Source organism: Pelophylax lessonae (genome assembly GCF_965119305.1).
Source record: "Pelophylax lessonae genome assembly, chromosome: 10".
In the NCBI taxonomy this organism is placed as follows: domain Eukaryota; kingdom Metazoa; phylum Chordata; class Amphibia; order Anura; family Ranidae; genus Pelophylax; species Pelophylax lessonae.
This window is the reverse complement of record NC_138777.1, coordinates 41,399,878-41,423,606: the sequence shown is the minus strand read 5'-3', so window position 1 is coordinate 41,423,606 and position 23,729 is coordinate 41,399,878. Positions and strand designations below refer to the sequence as shown.

General features: G+C 40.4%; 1 long non-coding RNA gene across 1 annotated transcript in view; it reads left to right on the top strand.

Annotated features, from left to right (window-relative positions):
• The window catches only part of LOC309565207, a 1,884,446-nt gene that overhangs the window by 1,347,028 nt on the left and 513,689 nt on the right, over positions 1-23,729 (top strand). The gene's annotated exons all lie outside the window — the stretch shown is intronic.

The following is a 23,729-nucleotide window of genomic DNA, read 5'->3' as shown; positions in this document are numbered from 1 at the left end:
AAATTTTAGCTCATTTGGTAAATCACACCGAAAGTTATTCACATTAAGCTCTTTTTAGCAAACATAAAAACGCATAGCTTAATGTGAAAAGAGCTTAACGTACTAAAATGTGCCTAAACCTCAACCAATTGTCTTGAAACTTTGCACAGCCCAAGTTCTGCACTTCTCAAAGCTATCCTGGATGTTTCATCGATTTTGGTCTCCCACACGGAAAACTGGGGACATTAAGCTCTTTTTTTGGGGCGCTTAATGTGGCTTAACGTACAAAAAAGAGCTTAGATGTGAACCAATTTCCCCCAAACTTGGCACAATAGAAGAGCCTATCCATTCCAACATATTCTGAAAATTTCAGATCATTTGGTAAATCACACCAAAAGTTATTCACATTAAGCTCTTTTTAGCAATCATAAAAACGCATAGCTTAATGTGAAAAGAGCTTAATGTACCAAAATGTGCCTAAACCTCAACCAATTGTCTTGAAACTTTGCACAGCCCAAGTTCTGCACTTCCCTCAGCTATCCTGGAGGTTTCATCGATTTTGGTCTCCCACACGGAAAACTGGGGACATTAAGCTCTTTTTTTGGGGCGCTTAATGTGGCTTAACGTACAAAAAAGAGCTTAGATGTGAACCAATTTCCCCCAAACTTGGCACAATAGAAGAGTCTATCTATTCCAACATATTCTGAAAATTTCAGATCATTTGGTAAATCACACCAAAAGTTATTCACATTAAGCTCTTTTTAGCAATCATAAAAACGCATAGCTTAATGTGAAAAGAGCTTAACGTACCAAAATGTGCCTAAACCTCAACCAATTGTCTTGAAACTTTGCACAGTCCCAGTTCTGCACTTCCCAAAGCTATCCTGGAGGTTTCATCGATTTTGGTCTCCCACACGGAAAACTGGGGACATTAAGCTCTTTTTTTGGGGCGCTTAATGTGGCTTAACGTACAAAAAAGAGCCTATATGTGAACCAATTTCCCTCAAACTTGGCACAATAGAAGAGTCTATCAATTCCAACATATTCTGAAAATTTTAGCTCATTTGGTAAATCACACCGAAAGTTATTCACATTAAGCTCTTTTTAGCAAACATAAAAACGCATAGCTTAATGTGAAAAGAGCTTAACGTACTAAAATGTGCCTAAACCTCAACCAATTGTCTTGAAACTTTGCACAGCCCAAGTTCTGCACTTCCCAAAGCTATCCTGGAGGTTTCATCGATTTTGGTCTCCCACACGGAAAACTGGGGACATTAAGCTCTTTTTTTGGGGCGCTTAATGTGGCTTAACGTACAAAAAAGAGCCTAGATGTGAACCAATTTCCCCCAAACTTGGCACAATAGAAGAGCCTATCCATTCCAACATATTCTGAAAATTTCAGATCATTTGGTAAATCACACCAAAAGTTATTCACATTAAGCTCTTTTTAGCAATCATAAAAACGCATAGCTTAATGTGAAAAGAGCTTAACGTACCAAAATGTGCCTAAACCTCAACCAATTGTCTTGAAACTTTGCACAGTCCAATTTCTGCACTTCCCTCAGCTACCCTGGAGGTTTCATCGATTTTGGTCTCCCACACGGAAAACTGGGGACATTAAGCTCTTTTTTTGGGGCGCTTAATGTGGCTTAACGTACAAAAAAGAGCCTAGATGTAAACCAATTTCCCCCAAACTTGGCACAATAGAAGAGCCTATCCATTCCAATATATTCTGAAAATTTCAGATCATTTGGTAAATCACACCAAAAGTTATTCACATTAAGCTCTTTTTAGCAAACATAAAAACGCATAGCTTAATGTGAAAAGAGCTTAACGTACTAAAATGTGCCTAAACCTCAACCAATTGTCTTGAAACTTTGCACAGCCCAAGTTCTGCACTTCTCAAAGCTATCCTGGATGTTTCATCGATTTTGGTCTCCCACACGGAAAACTGGGGACATTAAGCTCTTTTTTTGGGGCGCTTAATGTGGCTTAACGTACAAAAAAGAGCTTAGATGTGAACCAATTTCCCCCAAACTTGGCACAATAGAAGAGCCTATCTATTCCAACATATTCTGAAAATTTCAGATCATTTGGTAAATCACACCAAAAGTTATTCACATTAAGCTCTTTTTAGCAATCATAAAAACGCATAGCTTAATGTGAAAAGAGCTTAACGTACCAAAATGTGCCTAAACCTCAACCAATTGTCTTGAAACTTTGCACAGTCCCAGTTCTGCACTTCCCAAAGCTATCCTGGAGGTTTCATCGATTTTGGTCTCCCACACGGAAAACTGGGGACATTAAGCTCTTTTTTTGGGGCGCTTAATGTGGCTTAACGTACAAAAAAGAGCCTAGATGTGAACCAATTTCCCCCAAACTTGGCACAATAGAAGAGCCTATCCATTCCAACATATTCTGAAAATTTCAGATCATTTGGTAAATCACACCAAAAGTTATTCACATTAAGCTCTTTTTAGCAATCATAAAAACGCATAGCTTAATGTGAAAAGAGCTTAACGTACCAAAATGTGCCTAAACCTCAACCAATTGTCTTGAAACTTTGCACAGCCCAAGTTCTGCACTTCCCTCAGCTATCCTGGAGGTTTCATCGATTTTGGTCTCCCACACGGAAAACTGGGGACATTAAGCTCTTTTTTTGGGGCGCTTAATGTGGCTTAACGTACAAAAAAGAGCTTAGATGTGAACCAATTTCCCCCAAACTTGGCACAATAGAAGAGTCTATCTATTCCAACATATTCTGAAAATTTCAGATCATTTGGTAAATCACACCAAAAGTTATTCACATTAAGCTCTTTTTAGCAATCATAAAAACGCATAGCTTAATGTGAAAAGAGCTTAATGTACCAAAATGTGCCTAAACCTCAACCAATTGTCTTGAAACTTTGCACAGCCCAAGTTCTGCACTTCTCAAAGCTATCCTGGATGTTTCATCGATTTTGGTCTCCCACACGGAAAACTGGGGACATTAAGCTCTTTTTTTGGGGCGCTTAATGTGGCTTAACGTACAAAAAAGAGCTTAGATGTGAACCAATTTCCCCCAAACTTGGCACAATAGAAGAGCCTATCTATTCCAACATATTCTGAAAATTTCAGATCATTTGGTAAATCACACCAAAAGTTATTCACATTAAGCTCTTTTTAGCAATCATAAAAACGCATAGCTTAATGTGAAAAGAGCTTAACGTACCAAAATGTGCCTAAACCTCAACCAATTGTCTTGAAACTTTGCACAGTCCCAGTTCTGCACTTCCCAAAGCTATCCTGGAGGTTTCATCGATTTTGGTCTCCCACACGGAAAACTGGGGACATTAAGCTCTTTTTTTGGGGCGCTTAATGTGGCTTAACGTACAAAAAAGAGCCTAGATGTGAACCAATTTCCCCCAAACTTGGCACAATAGAAGAGCCTATCCATTCCAACATATTCTGAAAATTTCAGATCATTTGGTAAATCACACCAAAAGTTATTCACATTAAGCTCTTTTTAGCAATCATAAAAACGCATAGCTTAATGTGAAAAGAGCTTAACGTACCAAAATGTGCCTAAACCTCAACCAATTGTCTTGAAACTTTGCACAGCCCAAGTTCTGCACTTCCCTCAGCTATCCTGGAGGTTTCATCGATTTTGGTCTCCCACACGGAAAACTGGGGACATTAAGCTCTTTTTTTGGGGCGCTTAATGTGGCTTAACGTACAAAAAAGAGCTTAGATGTGAACCAATTTCCCCCAAACTTGGCACAATAGAAGAGTCTATCTATTCCAACATATTCTGAAAATTTCAGATCATTTGGTAAATCACACCAAAAGTTATTCACATTAAGCTCTTTTTAGCAATCATAAAAACGCATAGCTTAATGTGAAAAGAGCTTAATGTACCAAAATGTGCCTAAACCTCAACCAATTGTCTTGAAACTTTGCACAGCCCAAGTTCTGCACTTCTCAAAGCTATCCTGGATGTTTCATCGATTTTGGTCTCCCACACAGAAAACTGGGGACATTAAGCTCTTTTTTTGGGGCGCTTAATGTGGCTTAACGTACAAAAAAGAGCTTAGATGTGAACCAATTTCCCCCAAACTTGGCACAATAGAAGAGCCTATCTATTCCAACATATTCTGAAAATTTCAGATCATTTGGTAAATCACACCAAAAGTTATTCACATTAAGCTCTTTTTAGCAATCATAAAAACGCATAGCTTAATGTGAAAAGAGCTTAACGTACTAAAATGTGCCTAAACCTCAACCAATTGTCTTGAAACTTTGCACAGCCCAAGTTCTGCACTTCCCAAAGCTATCCTGGAGGTTTCATCGATTTTGGTCTCCCACACGGAAAACTGGGGACATTAAGCTCTTTTTTTGGGGCGCTTAATGTGGCTTAACGTACAAAAAAGAGCCTAGATGTGAACCAATTTCCCCCAAACTTGGCACAATAGAAGAGCCTATCCATTCCAACATATTCTGAAAATTTCAGATCATTTGGTAAATCACACCAAAAGTTATTCACATTAAGCTCTTTTTAGCAATCATAAAAACGCATAGCTTAATGTGAAAAGAGCTTAACGTACCAAAATGTGCCTAAACCTCAACCAATTGTCTTGAAACTTTGCACAGTCCAATTTCTGCACTTCCCAAAGCTATCCTGGAGGTTTCATCGATTTTGGTCTCCCACACGGAAAACTGGGGACATTAAGCTCTTTTTTTGGGGCGCTTAATGTGGCTTAACGTACAAAAAAGAGCCTAGATGTAAACCAATTTCCCCCAAACTTGGCACAATAGAAGAGCCTATCCATTCCAATATATTCTGAAAATTTCAGATCATTTGGTAAATCACACCAAAAGTTATTCACATTAAGCTCTTTTTAGCAAACATAAAAACGCATAGCTTAATGTGAAAAGAGCTTAACGTACTAAAATGTGCCTAAACCTCAACCAATTGTCTTGAAACTTTGCACAGCCCAAGTTCTGCACTTCTCAAAGCTATCCTGGATGTTTCATCGATTTTGGTCTCCCACACGGAAAACTGGGGACATTAAGCTCTTTTTTTGGGGCGCTTAATGTGGCTTAACGTACAAAAAAGAGCTTAGATGTGAACCAATTTCCCCCAAACTTGGCACAATAGAAGAGCCTATCTATTCCAACATATTCTGAAAATTTCAGATCATTTGGTAAATCACACCAAAAGTTATTCACATTAAGCTCTTTTTAGCAATCATAAAAACGCATAGCTTAATGTGAAAAGAGCTTAACGTACCAAAATGTGCCTAAACCTCAACCAATTGTCTTGAAACTTTGCACAGTCCCAGTTCTGCACTTCCCAAAGCTATCCTGGAGGTTTCATCGATTTTGGTCTCCCACACGGAAAACTGGGGACATTAAGCTCTTTTTTTGGGGCGCTTAATGTGGCTTAACGTACAAAAAAGAGCCTAGATGTGAACCAATTTCCCCCAAACTTGGCACAATAGAAGAGCCTATCCATTCCAACATATTCTGAAAATTTCAGATCATTTGGTAAATCACACCAAAAGTTATTCACATTAAGCTCTTTTTAGCAATCATAAAAACGCATAGCTTAATGTGAAAAGAGCTTAACGTACCAAAATGTGCCTAAACCTCAACCAATTGTCTTGAAACTTTGCACAGCCCAAGTTCTGCACTTCCCTCAGCTATCCTGGAGGTTTCATCGATTTTGGTCTCCCACACGGAAAACTGGGGACATTAAGCTCTTTTTTTGGGGCGCTTAATGTGGCTTAACGTACAAAAAAGAGCTTAGATGTGAACCAATTTCCCCCAAACTTGGCACAATAGAAGAGTCTATCTATTCCAACATATTCTGAAAATTTCAGATCATTTGGTAAATCACACCAAAAGTTATTCACATTAAGCTCTTTTTAGCAATCATAAAAACGCATAGCTTAATGTGAAAAGAGCTTAATGTACCAAAATGTGCCTAAACCTCAACCAATTGTCTTGAAACTTTGCACAGCCCAAGTTCTGCACTTCTCAAAGCTATCCTGGATGTTTCATCGATTTTGGTCTCCCACACGGAAAACTGGGGACATTAAGCTCTTTTTTTGGGGCGCTTAATGTGGCTTAACGTACAAAAAAGAGCTTAGATGTGAACCAATTTCCCCCAAACTTGGCACAATAGAAGAGCCTATCTATTCCAACATATTCTGAAAATTTCAGATCATTTGGTAAATCACACCAAAAGTTATTCACATTAAGCTCTTTTTAGCAATCATAAAAACGCATAGCTTAATGTGAAAAGAGCTTAACGTACCAAAATGTGCCTAAACCTCAACCAATTGTCTTGAAACTTTGCACAGTCCCAGTTCTGCACTTCCCAAAGCTATCCTGGAGGTTTCATCGATTTTGGTCTCCCACACGGAAAACTGGGGACATTAAGCTCTTTTTTTGGGGCGCTTAATGTGGCTTAACGTACAAAAAAGAGCCTAGATGTGAACCAATTTCCCCCAAACTTGGCACAATAGAAGAGCCTATCCATTCCAACATATTCTGAAAATTTCAGATCATTTGGTAAATCACACCAAAAGTTATTCACATTAAGCTCTTTTTAGCAATCATAAAAACGCATAGCTTAATGTGAAAAGAGCTTAACGTACCAAAATGTGCCTAAACCTCAACCAATTGTCTTGAAACTTTGCACAGCCCAAGTTCTGCACTTCCCTCAGCTATCCTGGAGGTTTCATCGATTTTGGTCTCCCACACGGAAAACTGGGGACATTAAGCTCTTTTTTTGGGGCGCTTAATGTGGCTTAACGTACAAAAAAGAGCTTAGATGTGAACCAATTTCCCCCAAACTTGGCACAATAGAAGAGTCTATCTATTCCAACATATTCTGAAAATTTCAGATCATTTGGTAAATCACACCAAAAGTTATTCACATTAAGCTCTTTTTAGCAATCATAAAAACGCATAGCTTAATGTGAAAAGAGCTTAATGTACCAAAATGTGCCTAAACCTCAACCAATTGTCTTGAAACTTTGCACAGCCCAAGTTCTGCACTTCTCAAAGCTATCCTGGATGTTTCATCGATTTTGGTCTCCCACACAGAAAACTGGGGACATTAAGCTCTTTTTTTGGGGCGCTTAATGTGGCTTAACGTACAAAAAAGAGCTTAGATGTGAACCAATTTCCCCCAAACTTGGCACAATAGAAGAGCCTATCTATTCCAACATATTCTGAAAATTTCAGATCATTTGGTAAATCACACCAAAAGTTATTCACATTAAGCTCTTTTTAGCAATCATAAAAACGCATAGCTTAATGTGAAAAGAGCTTAACGTACTAAAATGTGCCTAAACCTCAACCAATTGTCTTGAAACTTTGCACAGCCCAAGTTCTGCACTTCCCAAAGCTATCCTGGAGGTTTCATCGATTTTGGTCTCCCACACGGAAAACTGGGGACATTAAGCTCTTTTTTTGGGGCGCTTAATGTGGCTTAACGTACAAAAAAGAGCCTAGATGTGAACCAATTTCCCCCAAACTTGGCACAATAGAAGAGCCTATCCATTCCAACATATTCTGAAAATTTCAGATCATTTGGTAAATCACACCAAAAGTTATTCACATTAAGCTCTTTTTAGCAATCATAAAAACGCATAGCTTAATGTGAAAAGAGCTTAACGTACCAAAATGTGCCTAAACCTCAACCAATTGTCTTGAAACTTTGCACAGTCCAATTTCTGCACTTCCCAAAGCTATCCTGGAGGTTTCATCGATTTTGGTCTCCCACACGGAAAACTGGGGACATTAAGCTCTTTTTTTGGGGCGCTTAATGTGGCTTAACGTACAAAAAAGAGCCTAGATGTAAACCAATTTCCCCCAAACTTGGCACAATAGAAGAGCCTATCCATTCCAATATATTCTGAAAATTTCAGATCATTTGGTAAATCACACCAAAAGTTATTCACATTAAGCTCTTTTTAGCAAACATAAAAACGCATAGCTTAATGTGAAAAGAGCTTAACGTACTAAAATGTGCCTAAACCTCAACCAATTGTCTTGAAACTTTGCACAGCCCAAGTTCTGCACTTCTCAAAGCTATCCTGGATGTTTCATCGATTTTGGTCTCCCACACAGAAAACTGGGGACATTAAGCTCTTTTTTTGGGGCGCTTAATGTGGCTTAACGTACAAAAAAGAGCTTAGATGTGAACCAATTTCCCCCAAACTTGGCACAATAGAAGAGCCTATCTATTCCAACATATTCTGAAAATTTCAGATCATTTGGTAAATCACACCAAAAGTTATTCACATTAAGCTCTTTTTAGCAATCATAAAAACGCATAGCTTAATGTGAAAAGAGCTTAACGTACTAAAATGTGCCTAAACCTCAACCAATTGTCTTGAAACTTTGCACAGCCCAAGTTCTGCACTTCCCAAAGCTATCCTGGAGGTTTCATCGATTTTGGTCTCCCACACGGAAAACTGGGGACATTAAGCTCTTTTTTTGGGGCGCTTAATGTGGCTTAACGTACAAAAAAGAGCCTATATGTGAACCAATTTCCCTCAAACTTGGCACAATAGAAGAGCCTATCCATTCCAACATATTCTGAAAATTTCAGATCATTTGGTAAATCACACCAAAAGTTATTCACATTAAGCTCTTTTTAGCAAACATAAAAACGCATAGCTTAATGTGAAAAGAGCTTAACGTACTAAAATGTGCCTAAACCTCAACCAATTGTCTTGAAACTTTGCACAGCCCAAGTTCTGCACTTCCCAAAGCTATCCTGGAGGTTTCATCGATTTTGGTCTCCCACACGGAAAACTGGGGACATTAAGCTCTTTTTTTGGGGCGCTTAATGTGGCTTAACGTACAAAAAAGAGCTTAGATGTGAACCAATTTCCCCCAAACTTGGCACAATAGAAGAGTCTATCTATTCCAACATATTCTGAAAATTTCAGATCATTTGGTAAATCACACCAAAAGTTATTCACATCTAAGCTCTTTTTTGTACGTTAAGCCACATTAAGCGCCCCAAAAAAAGAGCTTAATGTCCCCAGTTTTCCGTGTGGGAGACCAAAATCGATGAAACCTCCAGGATAGCTTTGGGAAGTGCAGAACTTGGGCTGTGCAAAGTTTCAAGACAATTGGTTGAGGTTTAGGCACATTTTAGTACGTTAAGCTCTTTTCACATTAAGCTATGCGTTTTTATGTTTGCTAAAAAGAGCTTAATGTGAATAACTTTCGGTGTGATTTACCAAATGAGCTAAAATTTTCAGAATATGTTGGAATTGATAGACTCTTCTATTGTGCCAAGTTTGAGGGAAATTGGTTCACATATAGGCTCTTTTTTGTACGTTAAGCCACATTAAGCGCCCCAAAAAACGAGCTTAATGTCCCCAGTTTTCCGTGTGGGAGAACAAAATCGATGAAACCTCCAGGATAGCTTTGGGAAGTGCAGAACTTGGGCTGTGCAAAGTTTCAAGACAATTGGTTGAGGTTTAGGCACATTTTGGTACGTTAAGCTCTTTTCACATTAAGCTATGCGTTTTTATGATTGCTAAAAAGAGCTTAATGTGAATAACTTTTGGTGTGATTTACCAAATGATCTGAAATTTTCAGAATATGTTGGAATGGATAGGCTCTTCTATTGTGCCAAGTTTGGGGGAAATTGGTTCACATCTAGGCTCTTTTTTGTACGTTAAGCCACATTAAGCGCCCCAAAAAAAGAGCTTAATGTCCCCAGTTTTCCGTGTGGGAGACCAAAATCGATGAAACCTCCAGGATAGCTTTGGGAAGTGCAGAACTTGGGCTGTGCAAAGTTTCAAGACAATTGGTTGAGGTTTAGGCACATTTTAGTACGTTAAGCTCTTTTCACATTAAGCTATGCGTTTTTATGTTTGCTAAAAAGAGCTTAATGTGAATAACTTTCGGTGTGATTTACCAAATGAGCTAAAATTTTCAGAATATGTTGGAATTGATAGACTCTTCTATTGTGCCAAGTTTGAGGGAAATTGGTTCACATATAGGCTCTTTTTTGTACGTTAAGCCACATTAAGCGCCCCAAAAAACGAGCTTAATGTCCCCAGTTTTCCGTGTGGGAGAACAAAATCGATGAAACCTCCAGGATAGCTTTGGGAAGTGCAGAACTTGGGCTGTGCAAAGTTTCAAGACAATTGGTTGAGGTTTAGGCACATTTTGGTACGTTAAGCTCTTTTCACATTAAGCTATGCGTTTTTATGATTGCTAAAAAGAGCTTAATGTGAATAACTTTTGGTGTGATTTACCAAATGATCTGAAATTTTCAGAATATGTTGGAATGGATACGCTCTTCTATTGTGCCAAGTTTGGGGGAAATTGGTTCACATCTAGGCTCTTTTTTGTACGTTAAGCCACATTAAGCGCCCCAAAAAAAGAGCTTAATGTCCCCAGTTTTCCGTGTGGGAGACCAAAATCGATGAAACCTCCAGGATAGCTTTGGGAAGTGCAGAACTTGGGCTGTGCAAAGTTTCAAGACAATTGGTTGAGGTTTAGGCACATTTTAGTACGTTAAGCTCTTTTCACATTAAGCTATGCGTTTTTATGTTTGCTAAAAAGAGCTTAATGTGAATAACTTTCGGTGTGATTTACCAAATGAGCTAAAATTTTCAGAATATGTTGGAATTGATAGACTCTTCTATTGTGCCAAGTTTGAGGGAAATTGGTTCACATATAGGCTCTTTTTTGTACGTTAAGCCACATTAAGCGCCCCAAAAAAAGAGCTTAATGTCCCCAGTTTTCCGTGTGGGAGACCAAAATCGATGAAACCTCCAGGATAGCTTTGGGAAGTGCAGAACTTGGGCTGTGCAAAGTTTCAAGACAATTGGTTGAGGTTTAGGCACATTTTGGTACGTTAAGCTCTTTTCACATTAAGCTATGCGTTTTTATGATTGCTAAAAAGAGCTTAATGTGAATAACTTTTGGTGTGATTTACCAAATGATCTGAAATATTCAGAATATGTTGGAATAGATAGGCTCTTCTATTGTGCCAAGTTTGGGGGAAATTGGTTCACATCTAAGCTCTTTTTTGTACGTTAAGCCACATTAAGCGCCCCAAAAAAAGAGCTTAATGTCCCCAGTTTTCCGTGTGGGAGACCAAAATCGATGAAACCTCCAGGATAGCTTTGAGAAGTGCAGAACTTGGGCTGTGCAAAGTTTCAAGACAATTGGTTGAGGTTTAAGCACATTTTGGTACGTTAAGCTCTTTTTACATTAAGCTAAGGACATTAAACCTTTTAGTATTGTACAAAAAGAGCTTAATGTGAATAACTTTTGGTGTGATTTACCAAATGATCTGAAATTTTCAGAATATGTTTGAATTGATAGACTCTTCTATTGTGCCAAGTTTGGGGGAAATTGGTTCACATCTAAGCTCTTTTTTGTACGTTAAGCCACATTAAGCTCCCCAAAAAACAAGCTTAATGTCCCCAGTTTGCCTCGTGGAAGACCAAACTACAAGAAACTTCTAGGATATATTAGAACAGTTAAAAACTTAGTCTGTGCAAAGTTTCAGGGCAATTGGTTATGGTTTAGGCACTTTATTACACATTAAGCTACATTAAGCCATTTTCACATTAAATGTTTTAGTATGTCCCCTGGATCAAGCAGTCTAGCAGCAATAGCTGTATAGTAAATGTTGGATCACGCAATCTAGCAGCAATAGCTGCATAGTAAATACTGGATCAAGCAGTCTAGCAGCAATAGCTGTGTAGTAAATGTTGGATCAAGCAATCTAGCAGCAATAGCTGTATAGTAAATGCTAGATCAAGCAATCTAGCAGCAATAGCTGTATAGTAAATGCTGGATCACGCAATCTAGCAGCAATAGCTGTATAGTAAATGCTGGATCATGCGATCTAGCAGCAATAGCTGTATAGCAAGAGCCGGTTCACACTGAGGCGACAGGACTTCGGGGGGCGACCTGTGAAGTCGCGTGCACCGCTGTGCACCGCGACTTCGTCTCGACTTGCGGGACTTCACATAATGGAAGTCTATGCAAGTCGCTCCGAGGTCGCCCCAAAGTAGTACAGGACCCTTTTTCTAAGTCGGAGCGACTTGTGTCACTCCTATTAGAACGGGTCCTGTACTAATCAATGGACCGCGACCAACTGCGACTTGTCAGGCCGACAAGTCGCCTGACAAGTCGTGGCAGTGTGAATGGGCTCTAAATGCTGGATCACGCATTCTAGCAGCAATAGCTGTATAGTAAATGCTGGATCAAGGAATCTAGCAGCAATAGCTGTATAGTAAATGCTGAATCAAGCAGTCTAGCAGCAATAGCTGTATAGTAAATGCTGAATCAAGCAGTCTAGCAGCAATAGATGTATAGTAAATGCTGGATCAAGCAGTCGAGCAGCAATAGCTGTATAGTAAATTCTGGATCATGCAATCTAGCAGCAATAGCTGTATAGTAAATACTGGATCACGCAATCTAGCAGCAATAGCTCTATAGTAAATGCTGGATCACGCAATCTAGCAGCAATAGCTGTATAGTAAATACTGGATCAAGCAGTCTAGCAGCAATAGCTGTATAGTAAACGCTGAATCAAATAATCAAGTTGCAATAGCTATATTGTAAACATTGGGTCAAGCAATCAAGACACAATAGCTGCATACTAAACACCGGATTAAGCAATCAAGGCACAGTAGCTGTATAGTAAATGCTGGATCAGGCAGTCAAACAACAGTAGCTTTGCAGAATAAAGCCATGAGTGTAAAATTGAGCTTTAAGCCCCTCTCACATGGGTTTGATCCATTTGGACGGACTCGGTTAGCTCAGCGGGGATCACTCCGTTGATCCCTGCTGAGCAGGCGGATGACAGGTCCATCTCCACTCACTGTGCAGAGATGGACCTGTCAGAGTCCCGCTCTCCTCTATGGGGAGATTGGATGAGAAAACGGACAGCCTGTCCGTTTTCATCCAATCCGAACCGCTGGACGGATGAGGAACGTATCACCATGCGTCTGTTTTCAATGGATCTTGTCGGATTGGATGCCAGGCAGGTGTCAGCAGACACATGTCAGCTGACATCTGCCTCCCCATAGAGGAGAATGGATGGCCCGATCAGGTCTATCTGAAAAATGGACAGGCAGACCTGATCGGTCCGATCGTGTGAAAGGCGCCTTACACTTGGAACAATACATTGACATTCCTGGACTGATAAGCAACATTGCTAAGATAAGCTACCAGTTTATACTTTATGAAAGGTCCAGTATAATTGGCTTTGGGGACATAATGTTATGTTTTAGCATGGTTTATTATATTTTATAAAAGTAAACTTTTTATGTTTTGAAAAATCTGACTTGTAATAATAAATACATTTTGCTTTAGCTAAGAGTTAAACATTAACAGCCCATTCACACTGCCATGATAGGATTTTGTAGGGCGACCTGTGAAGTCACGATGCACAGTGTGCACCGCGACCTCGGCGCGACTTGCACGGACTTCATATAATTTAAGTCAATGCAAGTCGCCTCCAGGTCGCCCCAAAGTAGTACAGGACCCTTTTTCTAAGTCGGAGCAACTTGTGTCGCTCCTATTAGAACGGGTCCTGTACTATTCAATGGCGAGCGACCCACCACGACTTGTCAGGCGACCAAGTCGCCTGACAAGTCGCGCTAGTGTGAATGGACCCTTAAAGTAAACCTATACAAAAATCATTGAGTGTTTTTATCCCCTCATGTAATGCTGACATCCCTAAATTTTAATTACATTTGGAACAAAACTAGGACTGGGACTTTACAGGCATTACAACTCAAAAATTGTAAAAAAAAAATGTCAAAAACAATTTTGGTGCATGTAAAGTTCCGATCCTAGGTATGTTCCTAATGTAGAATAAAGTGAACCTCTGGTTTTTTCCATACTAGGAGAAGCAGAACAGCGGGCAACTAAAGAGTCCCTTATCTTACCAGTGCCCCCTTGCCAATTTGCTACACAACTGGACACCCAAAAAAAAAACCCCAATACTAAAAGATATGAGGGAACATGGTTTATAATTTAATATTCAGTGCCCAAGCAAAGACAGTCAGTAAAGATTGCTTTTAGTGAAGAAAAGCCTACTGAGCCCAGCCTGGGTCAAGATTATGGAGGGGATGAATGGTGCCAGGGGTTTACAGAGATAGTATATACAATCAATTTTTTTTAGACTTGCTATGCATAAAACCATTAAGTATAGGCTAATGGCAGATCCACTTTAATCAGTTCTTTACGGTTTAGTGGTAATCAGTTCTCAAAAGTTTTACTGCTAAAAAGGTAATTTAAGTGAATGTTTACTTTTTTGCTATTTTTTTCCATTGGGGCTTGCCCTTTCCCCCATTATTGACCCAAGGTCAGCAGTCTTGAAAATCATCATCGGTTTTTGGTTTTACAAGCTTCATTTCAGGTATGCCAGGTTTAAAAAGGACACTCATAACTTTGCATAATTGATTCCAGGGGGAAAAGCAATTAAAAAAGTTAACAAATCAACATCAGAAAATGAGATGCAAATGCGCTGCCCTTTTCACCTTTTCATCCTTCTCTTTCGGGCTTGTCATTTCCATAATGGAGGTGCTAACCTGCACATCCATATCCGATACTCATTATCCCATAACTATTATTTCATCAGACAATTGTGCACATTTATTCTGGAGGACTCACAGGCAGAAAAACAGATGGGATGCTTGGTCATTGACCAGCTCATGGTACAATGTGTGGGCATGATTAAATTCCCTTCAGTCCATTTTCCTGAAGTCAGATTGAAAAAGAAACATCTGAAAATTTGAGAATGTTTTCAGCAGGGTTGTGGCATGTCTAGTATCTAATAATTTTTTAATGAATTGTTTAACTACATTCAGGGGAAAAATTGTTTAACTGGAAAAGCTTTGTAATGCGAATTCAACTGAAAGAAACCAGAAAATGCCAGTGAAATCAAGAGAAGAATTGAATGAATGAGCATTTAAAAAAATGGTGGCAAAGCTGATTTTTGTGTGCGGAAAGCCTAAATCTGGGATAGGTATAAAAAGTGATTAATGCAGTTAACCACTTAAGTCCCGGAAGATTTTACCCCCTTCCTGACCAGGGTTTTTTTTTGCGATTTTTTACTGCGCGATTTTAATGGACAATTGCGCGGTTGTGTGACGCTGTACCTAAACTAATTTGACATCCTTTTTTTTCCCACAAACAGAGCTTTCTTTTGGTGGTATTTGATCACCTGTGCGATTTTTTGATCATGCGCTATAAACAAAAAAAGAGCGTAAATTTTGCAAAAATAACAATATTTTTCACATTTTTTTTATATGAAATTCCCCCCAAAAAAATGTAAAAATCAAAATTTTTTGACATTTTCGGCCAATTTGTTTTCTGCTACATATGTTTGGTAAAAAAAAATCGCAAAAAGCGTATTTTGATTGGTTTGCGCAAAAGTTATCGCGTTTACTAACAAAGGGAAAGATTTTTGTCATTTTTGGTGGGTTTTTTTAACGAGTAATGGCGGTGATCTGCAAATTTTTTTTGCGGGACTGCGACATTGCGGCGGACAGATCGGACCCTTGACTGACATTTTTGACACTTTTGGGGTTACCAGTGACATTACTGCAGTAATCAGTGCTATACATATGCACTGTTACTGCAAAAATGACACTGGCAGGGAAAGGGTTAACTGTATTGGAGAGGGAGGGGTTAAGTGTGTCCTAGGGGCGTGTTTCTAACTGTGATTGGACATGGCTACTACTGTAAAAACAGAGATCAACGGTCCTACATAGTAGAACCGTCTGATCTCCATTTTTACACAGGGGAGAATGACAGGCGGCTTGTTTACATTAGCCGCCTGCCTTTTTCCCTCTCTACCGACGATCGCAGTGTGACCGGAGGACATCGGGTCCGCCGGTCACACGCACGGACTCCTCCGTGAACGAGGATTGGCTCACAAGCCGGTGACAGGCTAGTGACGTACCGGTACGTCACTTTGCCTGGCCGGGGCTGACCGCCGCAGTATATCTACTTGCGGCGGTCGGCAAGTGGTTAATATAATATATCCTCAAATAAAAGTGTGCTGTCCCTTTAAAAAAATAAATCTTTCACTATGATCAATACATAAAGTGCAAACAAGAAAATTGTGCAAACTGCAGTAATATACAGTATCTCACAAAAGTGAGTACACCCCTCTCATTTTTGTAAATATTTTATTTAACTTTTCATATGCCAACACTGAAGAAATAACACTTTTGCTACAATGTAAAGTAGTGAGTGTACAGCTTGTATAACAGTGTAAATTTGCTGTCCCCTCAAAATAACTCAACACACAGCCATTAATGTCTAAACCACTGGCAAGAAAAGTGAGTACACCCCTAAGTGAAAATGTCCAAATTGGGCCCAAAGTGTCAATATTTTGTGTGGCCACCATTATTTTCCAGCACTGCCTTAACCCTCTTGGACATGGAGTTTACCAGAGCTTCACATGTTGCCACTGGAGTCCTCTTCCACTCCTCCATGATGACATCACGGAGCTGGTGGATGTTAGAGACCTTGCACTCCTCCACCTTCTGTTTAAGGATGCCCCACAGATGCTCAAAAGGGTTTAAGTCCAGAGACATGCTTGGCCATTCCATCACCTTTATCCTCAGTTTCCTTAGCAAGGAAGTGGTCGTCTTTGAGGTGTGTTTGGGGTTGTTATCATATTGGAATACTGCCCTGCCACCCAGTCTCAAATGGGAGGGAATCATGCTCTGCTTCAGTGTGTCACAGTACATGTTGGCATTCATGGTTCCCTCCATGAACTGTAGCTCCGCAGTGCCGGCAGCACTCATGCAGCCCCAGACCATGACACTCCCACCACCATGCTTGACTGTAGGCAAGACACACTTGTCTTTGTACTCCTCACCTGGTTTCCGCCACACACTTGACACCATCTGAACCAAACACGTTTATCTTGGTCTCAGCAGACCACAGGACTTGGTTCCAGTAATCCATGACCTTAGTCTGCTTGTCTTCAGCAAACTGTTTGCGGGCTTTCTTGTGCATCATCTTTAGAAGAGGCTTCCTTCTGGGACGACAGCCATGCAGACCAATTTGATGCAGTGTGCGCTGTATGGTCTGAGCACTGACAGGCTGACCCCCCACCCTTCAACCTCTGCAGAAATGCTGGCAGCACTCATACGTCTATTTCCCAAAGACAACCTCTGGATATGACGCTGAGCAGGTGCACTCAATTTCTTTGGTCGACCATGGTGAGTGGAACCTGTCCTGTTAAACTGCTGTATGGTCTTGGCCACCGAGCTGCAGCTCAGTTTCAGGGTCCTGGCAATCTTCTTATTGCCTGTGCCATCTTTATATAGCGCAACAGTTCTTTTTTTTCAGATTCTCAGAGAGTTCCCTGCCATGAGGTACCATGTTGAACTTCCAGTGACCAGTATGAGAGAGTGAGAGCGATGACACCAAATTTAACACACCTGCTCCCCATTCACACCTGAGACCTTGTAACACTAACGAGTCACAGGATATGGGGGACATGGGGAGGGAAAATGGCTAATAGGGCCCAAATTGGACATTTACACTTAGGGGTGTACTCACTTTTGTTGCCAGCGGTTTAGACATTAATGACTGTGTTTTGAGTTATTTTGAGGGAACAGCAAATTTACACTGTTATACAAGCTGTACACTCACTACTTTACATTGTAGCAAAGTGTCATTTCTTCAGTATTGTCACATGAAAATTTTAGGCAGTGATTACCAGCAATATGTCCAAAATAAATATAATGACAATCAAATCTATTCTAATAAAAATCCATATACTGTATACAGGTGCATATCATAAAATTAGAATATCATCAAAAAGTTAATTTATTTCAGTAATTCAATTAAAAAGTTATACTCATATATTTTATATAGATGCATTACATACAGAGTGATACATATCAAGCACTTTTAATGATTATGGCTTGCAGCTAATGAAAACCCAAAGTTCAGTATCTCAGAAAATTAGACTATTATATAAGACCAATAAAAAAAAAAAAAAAAAGAACAGGATTTTTAATACAGAAATGTTGGCTTACTGAAAAGTTTGTCCATGAACAGTATAGTATGCACTCAATACTTGGTCGAGGCTCCTTTTGCATGAATGACAGCATCAATGCGGCATGGCAAGGAGGCGATCAGCCTGTGGCACTGCTGAGGTGTTATGGAAGCCTATGTTGCTTTGCTAGCAGCATTCAGTTTATCTGCATTGTAAGAGTGGACAGGCACAGAATCCAAGTTGCATGAGGTCCAGTGTGAAGTTTCCACAGTCAGTGATGATTTGGGGAGCCATGTCATCTGCTAGTCCACTACTTGGTCCACTGTGTTTTATTAAGTCCAAAGTCAGCGCAGCCCTTTACCAGGAAATTCTAAAGCACTTCATGCTTCCCTTTGCTGACCAGCTTTATGGAGATGCTGATTTCATTTTCCAGCAGGACTTGGCACCTGCCCACACTGTCAAAATACCAATGCCTGGTTTAATGATCATGGTATCGCTGTGCTTGAATGGCCAGCAAACTCGCCTGACCTAAACCCCATAGAGAATCTGTGGGGTGTTGTCAAGAGGAAGATTAGAGACACCAGACCCAACAATTCAGATGAGCTGAAGGCCGCTAGAAAAGCAACCTGGGCTTCCATAACACCTCAGCAGTGCCACAGGCTGATCGCCTCCATGCCATGCCGCATTGATGCAGTAATTCATGCAAAAGGAGCCCCGACCAAGTATTGAGTGCACGCTATACTGTACATGGACATACTTTTCACTAAGCCAACATTTCTGTATTAAAAATCCTTTTTTTTTTATTGGTCTTATGTAATATTCTAATTTTTTGAGATACTGAATTTTGGGGTTTCACTAGCTGTAAGTCATAATCATCAAACCTAAAAGAAAGAAATGCTTGAAATATATTACTGTGTGTAACGCATCTAAGTTTTTGAATTGAATTACTTAAATAAATTGCCTTTTTGATATTCTAATTTTGAGATTGCACCTGTATACTGTATGTGGAAAAAGTGCTTGATGTGCAGTATGCTCTGAAAAGTGCTGAAGTGTTCAAAGGTGCTCCTTTAAAGAAGATGGCCACTTATCAAACGATGTGGATCCCGAATTACAGGGATCATAAATGCATTATATCCATCCACTGATTGGTAATACTCATATGAGAACCACATCTTGGTAATATGCTCCATAAATGATTGAATCGGATTGTACAGGATCTGCTCCCATAGCCTCCTTAAATCTCTCACCAGTGTAATAACATATGGGAAAGAAGCAGGGAGAGACTCCTAGTGTATTACAGCAGGATATGTTTCTTTTTTTTTTTTTTTTTAAAGGGTATATGTACTTAAATTTAAGCAGTGAATATCAGGCTTCAAATGTAAAAACACGCCAGCCACGGTATCTCCCAACCCATTGGAATGTGGTGACATCACACACAGTATCCGCCAGACGCGTTTCCCCAAAGCTGGCATAATTCATTTTGGCCAAATGTTTAGACTTTATTTTTTTGTTTAATTTGGTGGATTATTAACTTTCAAAAATAGTTGTCAACAGGGCAGCCATCAGAAATTTTGGGGCCCCTTACACAGCTTTAGGCCTGAGCCCTCCAGGCCTGACCACCAGGTTACATCCTCCTCCTCTGTGGGGGCCTGTGAATGCATATGATTGGCTGCTAGAATGCCAGGCGGTCCTAGCAAACAATAAATTTGACAGCGGTGGCCAGCGGCAGGATGGGAGTCAGTGGCACCAGTAGGAGTCGGGACTAGTTGTCAGTGTAGGGGAGGAAAGGAACAAAAGAGGTGCCAACTTGGAGCACGGGGCATCCTGAGGGACTGGGCCCCTCGGGACGCCCGGGCCCCCTACATCTGTATGGGCTGTACCCCCCTGATGGCAGCCCTGGTTGTCAATAAATTACAATGATTTTAGTAGGGAGGGTAGGTTGTAGGATTTTGTAGAACAGGAATATCATTATACATATATACGGCTTGTAAGATTGGGGTGATTACACTCAAGCGATAGATAAGATTTTACAATAACTTGCGCCAGCCAAAACTGTAGATTTTAAGGATGTGGCATACCTATATCTTCCCACGCAGAGGTTTCTCACCATCACTGCAAAGCAACTTCAGCCTCCTGGCTCTCTTGTAGCAGCTTTACTGCTTCGAGCTCCTCTGCAGGGTCTTTCTGGCAATCAAACACATCCCAATGGTATATGCAGATGATGAACTTTAGCTCTGCATTTTTTCCTTGCAGCTCTCTAGCTGCGCCTTTCCCTCCTGGACTGTGTACAGCTTCCAGGCAGCTCCCATCCCACATGGACTTCCTCTCAGGTTTAGACCTTCATCTGTTCAAACATAACCTTGGTGAACGGCAGCATCTCACACGGCTGCTCTCAGACACACTGACCTCCCTTAGGGAGGGTGAGGCCCTAAGCTCTATCTCTGGCTCTATATTGAGGCCAGCACACACCTGAGTATCCTTTATTAAACTGTGAGAGGAGTAAAATGGCTCCCTCCCGATTCCAACAGAGTACAAACCCCTTGGTTGCTAGGATACGGGCGGCTACAAAACAGCCGGGAGTACGCCTAGTTGACGCCGCTCCAGTAGACGTCCTCTGACGAAACGCGTAGGGCGGAGTCTGAACGTCACACGTCACTTCCGGTTACGGAGTTGACGGCCGTGGAATGCAGAAGCTTCCCGGCGCACGCTATACTGATCCAGATCAGCACAACGAGTGAGTCTACACTGTTCGATTGTTTTACTGCCTTGGAATTTTTTTACAAACTATGGGGTTATATCTCTGTTGGAGCATATAGATCATCAGAATCGTCACTTCATAGCCCATCAGAAGCGAAAAACAAACCCCAGAGCTGCATCAGCCCAGCGGCCCATATACAGGTCGTATTACAAGTGTGCCATCCAGTGGTGTACACAGATATGCACACGTCCTTTTTTCTCTCCTTTTTTTCACACTCTTACACCTTTCATTTTAAAATTGAGGATTCATTCCTTGGTGATATTTTCTGATTTTTTTGTTTTGAGTTTGTGCTAAGAGAAGCTCACTAATTTATCACTACACAGTGATGTTCACATATTATTATTTTGGAGGAAATACTCACTATCCCTTTGGGAATTGCCCAGAGGTTTTTGTTTAAAATATGTGCACTTATTTCTACTGTTTTTAATTTGCACTTTAAATAAAAAAATTTTTTGCACTCCTTATTATTAATTATTTCACCTTCACACCCACATACACCAAGTTGGGTGGCACTGTGAGATATACTCACTTCTTCCACTACTAATTATTGGCACTGTATACATTGACCTTTGAGTCATATCTATAGGTAGCGCCTGTACCAGCCATCACGCACAATTTTACTTATATGCAAGTAATTGGCCATAAAAGGGGTATGGGGGTCTGGGTACTGCCTTGGGGGACATGTATCAATAAAAAAAAAAAAAATGTTTTTTTAGGAGCATTGATTTCAATTATGCTTAAAGTGCAACAATAAAAATGAAAAATTCCTTTAAATGTAGTGCCTGGGGGGGGGGTCCCCTTAATGTGCCTGTAAAGTAGCAGATCTGTAGCATGCATAAAACATGTTACAGCAAAAATGACTTGCAGTTACAATTGCCACCACCAGGCTATTAAAAAAATAAAGAAAAACCAAAATTATAATTTTAACCAAAATTAAAATTAATTTTAACCAAAATTAAAAAAGAAAAACAGTGTGGGGTCCCCCCCAAGATGTATACCATACCCTGATCCGGGCATGCAGTTTGGCAGGTCAGAAATGGGGGGGGGATGAGCGAGCGCCCCCCCCTCCTGAACTATACCAGGCCACATGCCCTCAACCTGGGGGGGATGTGTGGGGCACCCCAAAGCATTTTGTCCCCATGTTGATGGGGACAAGGGAGTCTTCCCGACAACCCTGGGCTGTGGTTGTTGGTCTGCAGGCGGGGGGGGGGGATATCGGAATCTGGAAGCCCCCTTTCCCAGCCCCCCCATGTGAAAGGGTATTGGGTACATCGTACCCCTACCTATTCACCAAAAAAGTGTACAAAAGTAATAGCCACACAAGACAGTTTTTGTCCTTTATTAAAAAATAAAAAATAGTGTCCCTCAATGTAAATTCATTGTCAATCACGCTGCCCGCCAACCCGAAAAAACAAAAAAACGCTCCGCCTCCTGGGAGGCCTCCCGCTGTATGCCCGCTTAGCACTTTGACATTGCTTATAAAGGCAAGGGGCAGTGCCACCTAGCTATGTCATCCAGTGGCACCACCTCTTCTGACGTTACGTGATGTTTACATCGAGAGACTCTATTTTTTTTTTTTAATATAGGATTTGTCAAAAACTGTCTCATGTGGGTATTACTTTTGTACAGTTTTTTGTAAATGGTAGGGGTACTATGTACCTGATACCCATTCACATGGGGGGGGGCGGATCTGGGGGCCCCCTTATTAAAATAGGCCCTTATCCCCTGGTAGGTAGGCCTCCTGGTATGGTTCAGGAGGGCGGGGCTCTCACTCAACCCCCCCCCCTCTCATGACCTGCCAGGCTGCATGTCCGGATAAGGGTCTGGTATGGACTGGGGGGGACCCCATGCCGTTTTTTTCTTTACTTTTTTTAACGGCATTTTTTAATTTTTTTTTATTTAGCTGTCAGCAGGGAAACCACGGGCACATCTGCACTTGAATCATAAATGGGGGGGGGGGGGTATTTTAGCTGTTCCTATCGCTTCAATCCATAAGTGCTTTTAACTTCCTCTGAGAGCATCTGAGCCCATACCTGGTTGTCTCTAGAGAGCAGAATTATCCATAGCAATGCCCTAATTATAGGCACGTCTCTCTCTTCAATGTGAATCTCAATGTTTGCCAAAATTCTCACAAACAGATTGCTTGCTTATCATCAGTGCATCCCTCAATTTGGCCAAGTAGGCTTTATGTCCACTCAGGAGGCATGGGATGGAACTATCAGGACAATAGATATTATCCACTCAGCTCTGTTGAGGGTTGTTCAATCTTTCATACTTTCCAGATGCTGGAAGGTCTTCAACAGGGACAACTGGACTTTTATTCACCTCACCCTAGAAGCGATCGATCATGCATCTCACATGTGGGCCTTGATTAGCTCACTTTATTAGGCCTCCTAAATATTGCCACTACTGTTGGTCATGATAACGAAAAAGCACCTTATTTTGCTTTTGTTTGTTTTTTGTATTTCCTGGTTTGAAATGTGATAAAAGCCTTAAAAAATACATAAAACGTGCATTTTCCAAAAAATAATGGTAGTTGTAATTTTTTGTCACTTGATAGTAGCGAAACTGTATTGAAAATCTATATTTTCCGCAAAAAAAATTACATACATTTTTGTGCACAAAAAAGTTTTCCAAATTTTATGTAAATGATAAGACATGAGGAAAATAAAGTAAATAGATACCAAATGTATCTAGAATTAATAGTATTATTTGCAGCTGGAAATAGAAAACTATGATACCCGAATTTTTTTTATAGAGGATGCTTTTACAGGTAACTTCAGTCCCCTTTTGTTCTGTTTCCTGTGTGTCCCTGCAGTGACAGATGTTTTACCATGCGGTAAAACATCTGTCACACTACGTGAATTGGCCCTCAGTCTGGCTAAGTTACATGACAGAGTAAGAGAAATTTAAGCAAAGACAATGGTGCACCATCACAAATGTATAGCATTTAATTATTGATCTTTATTAAATCTCTTA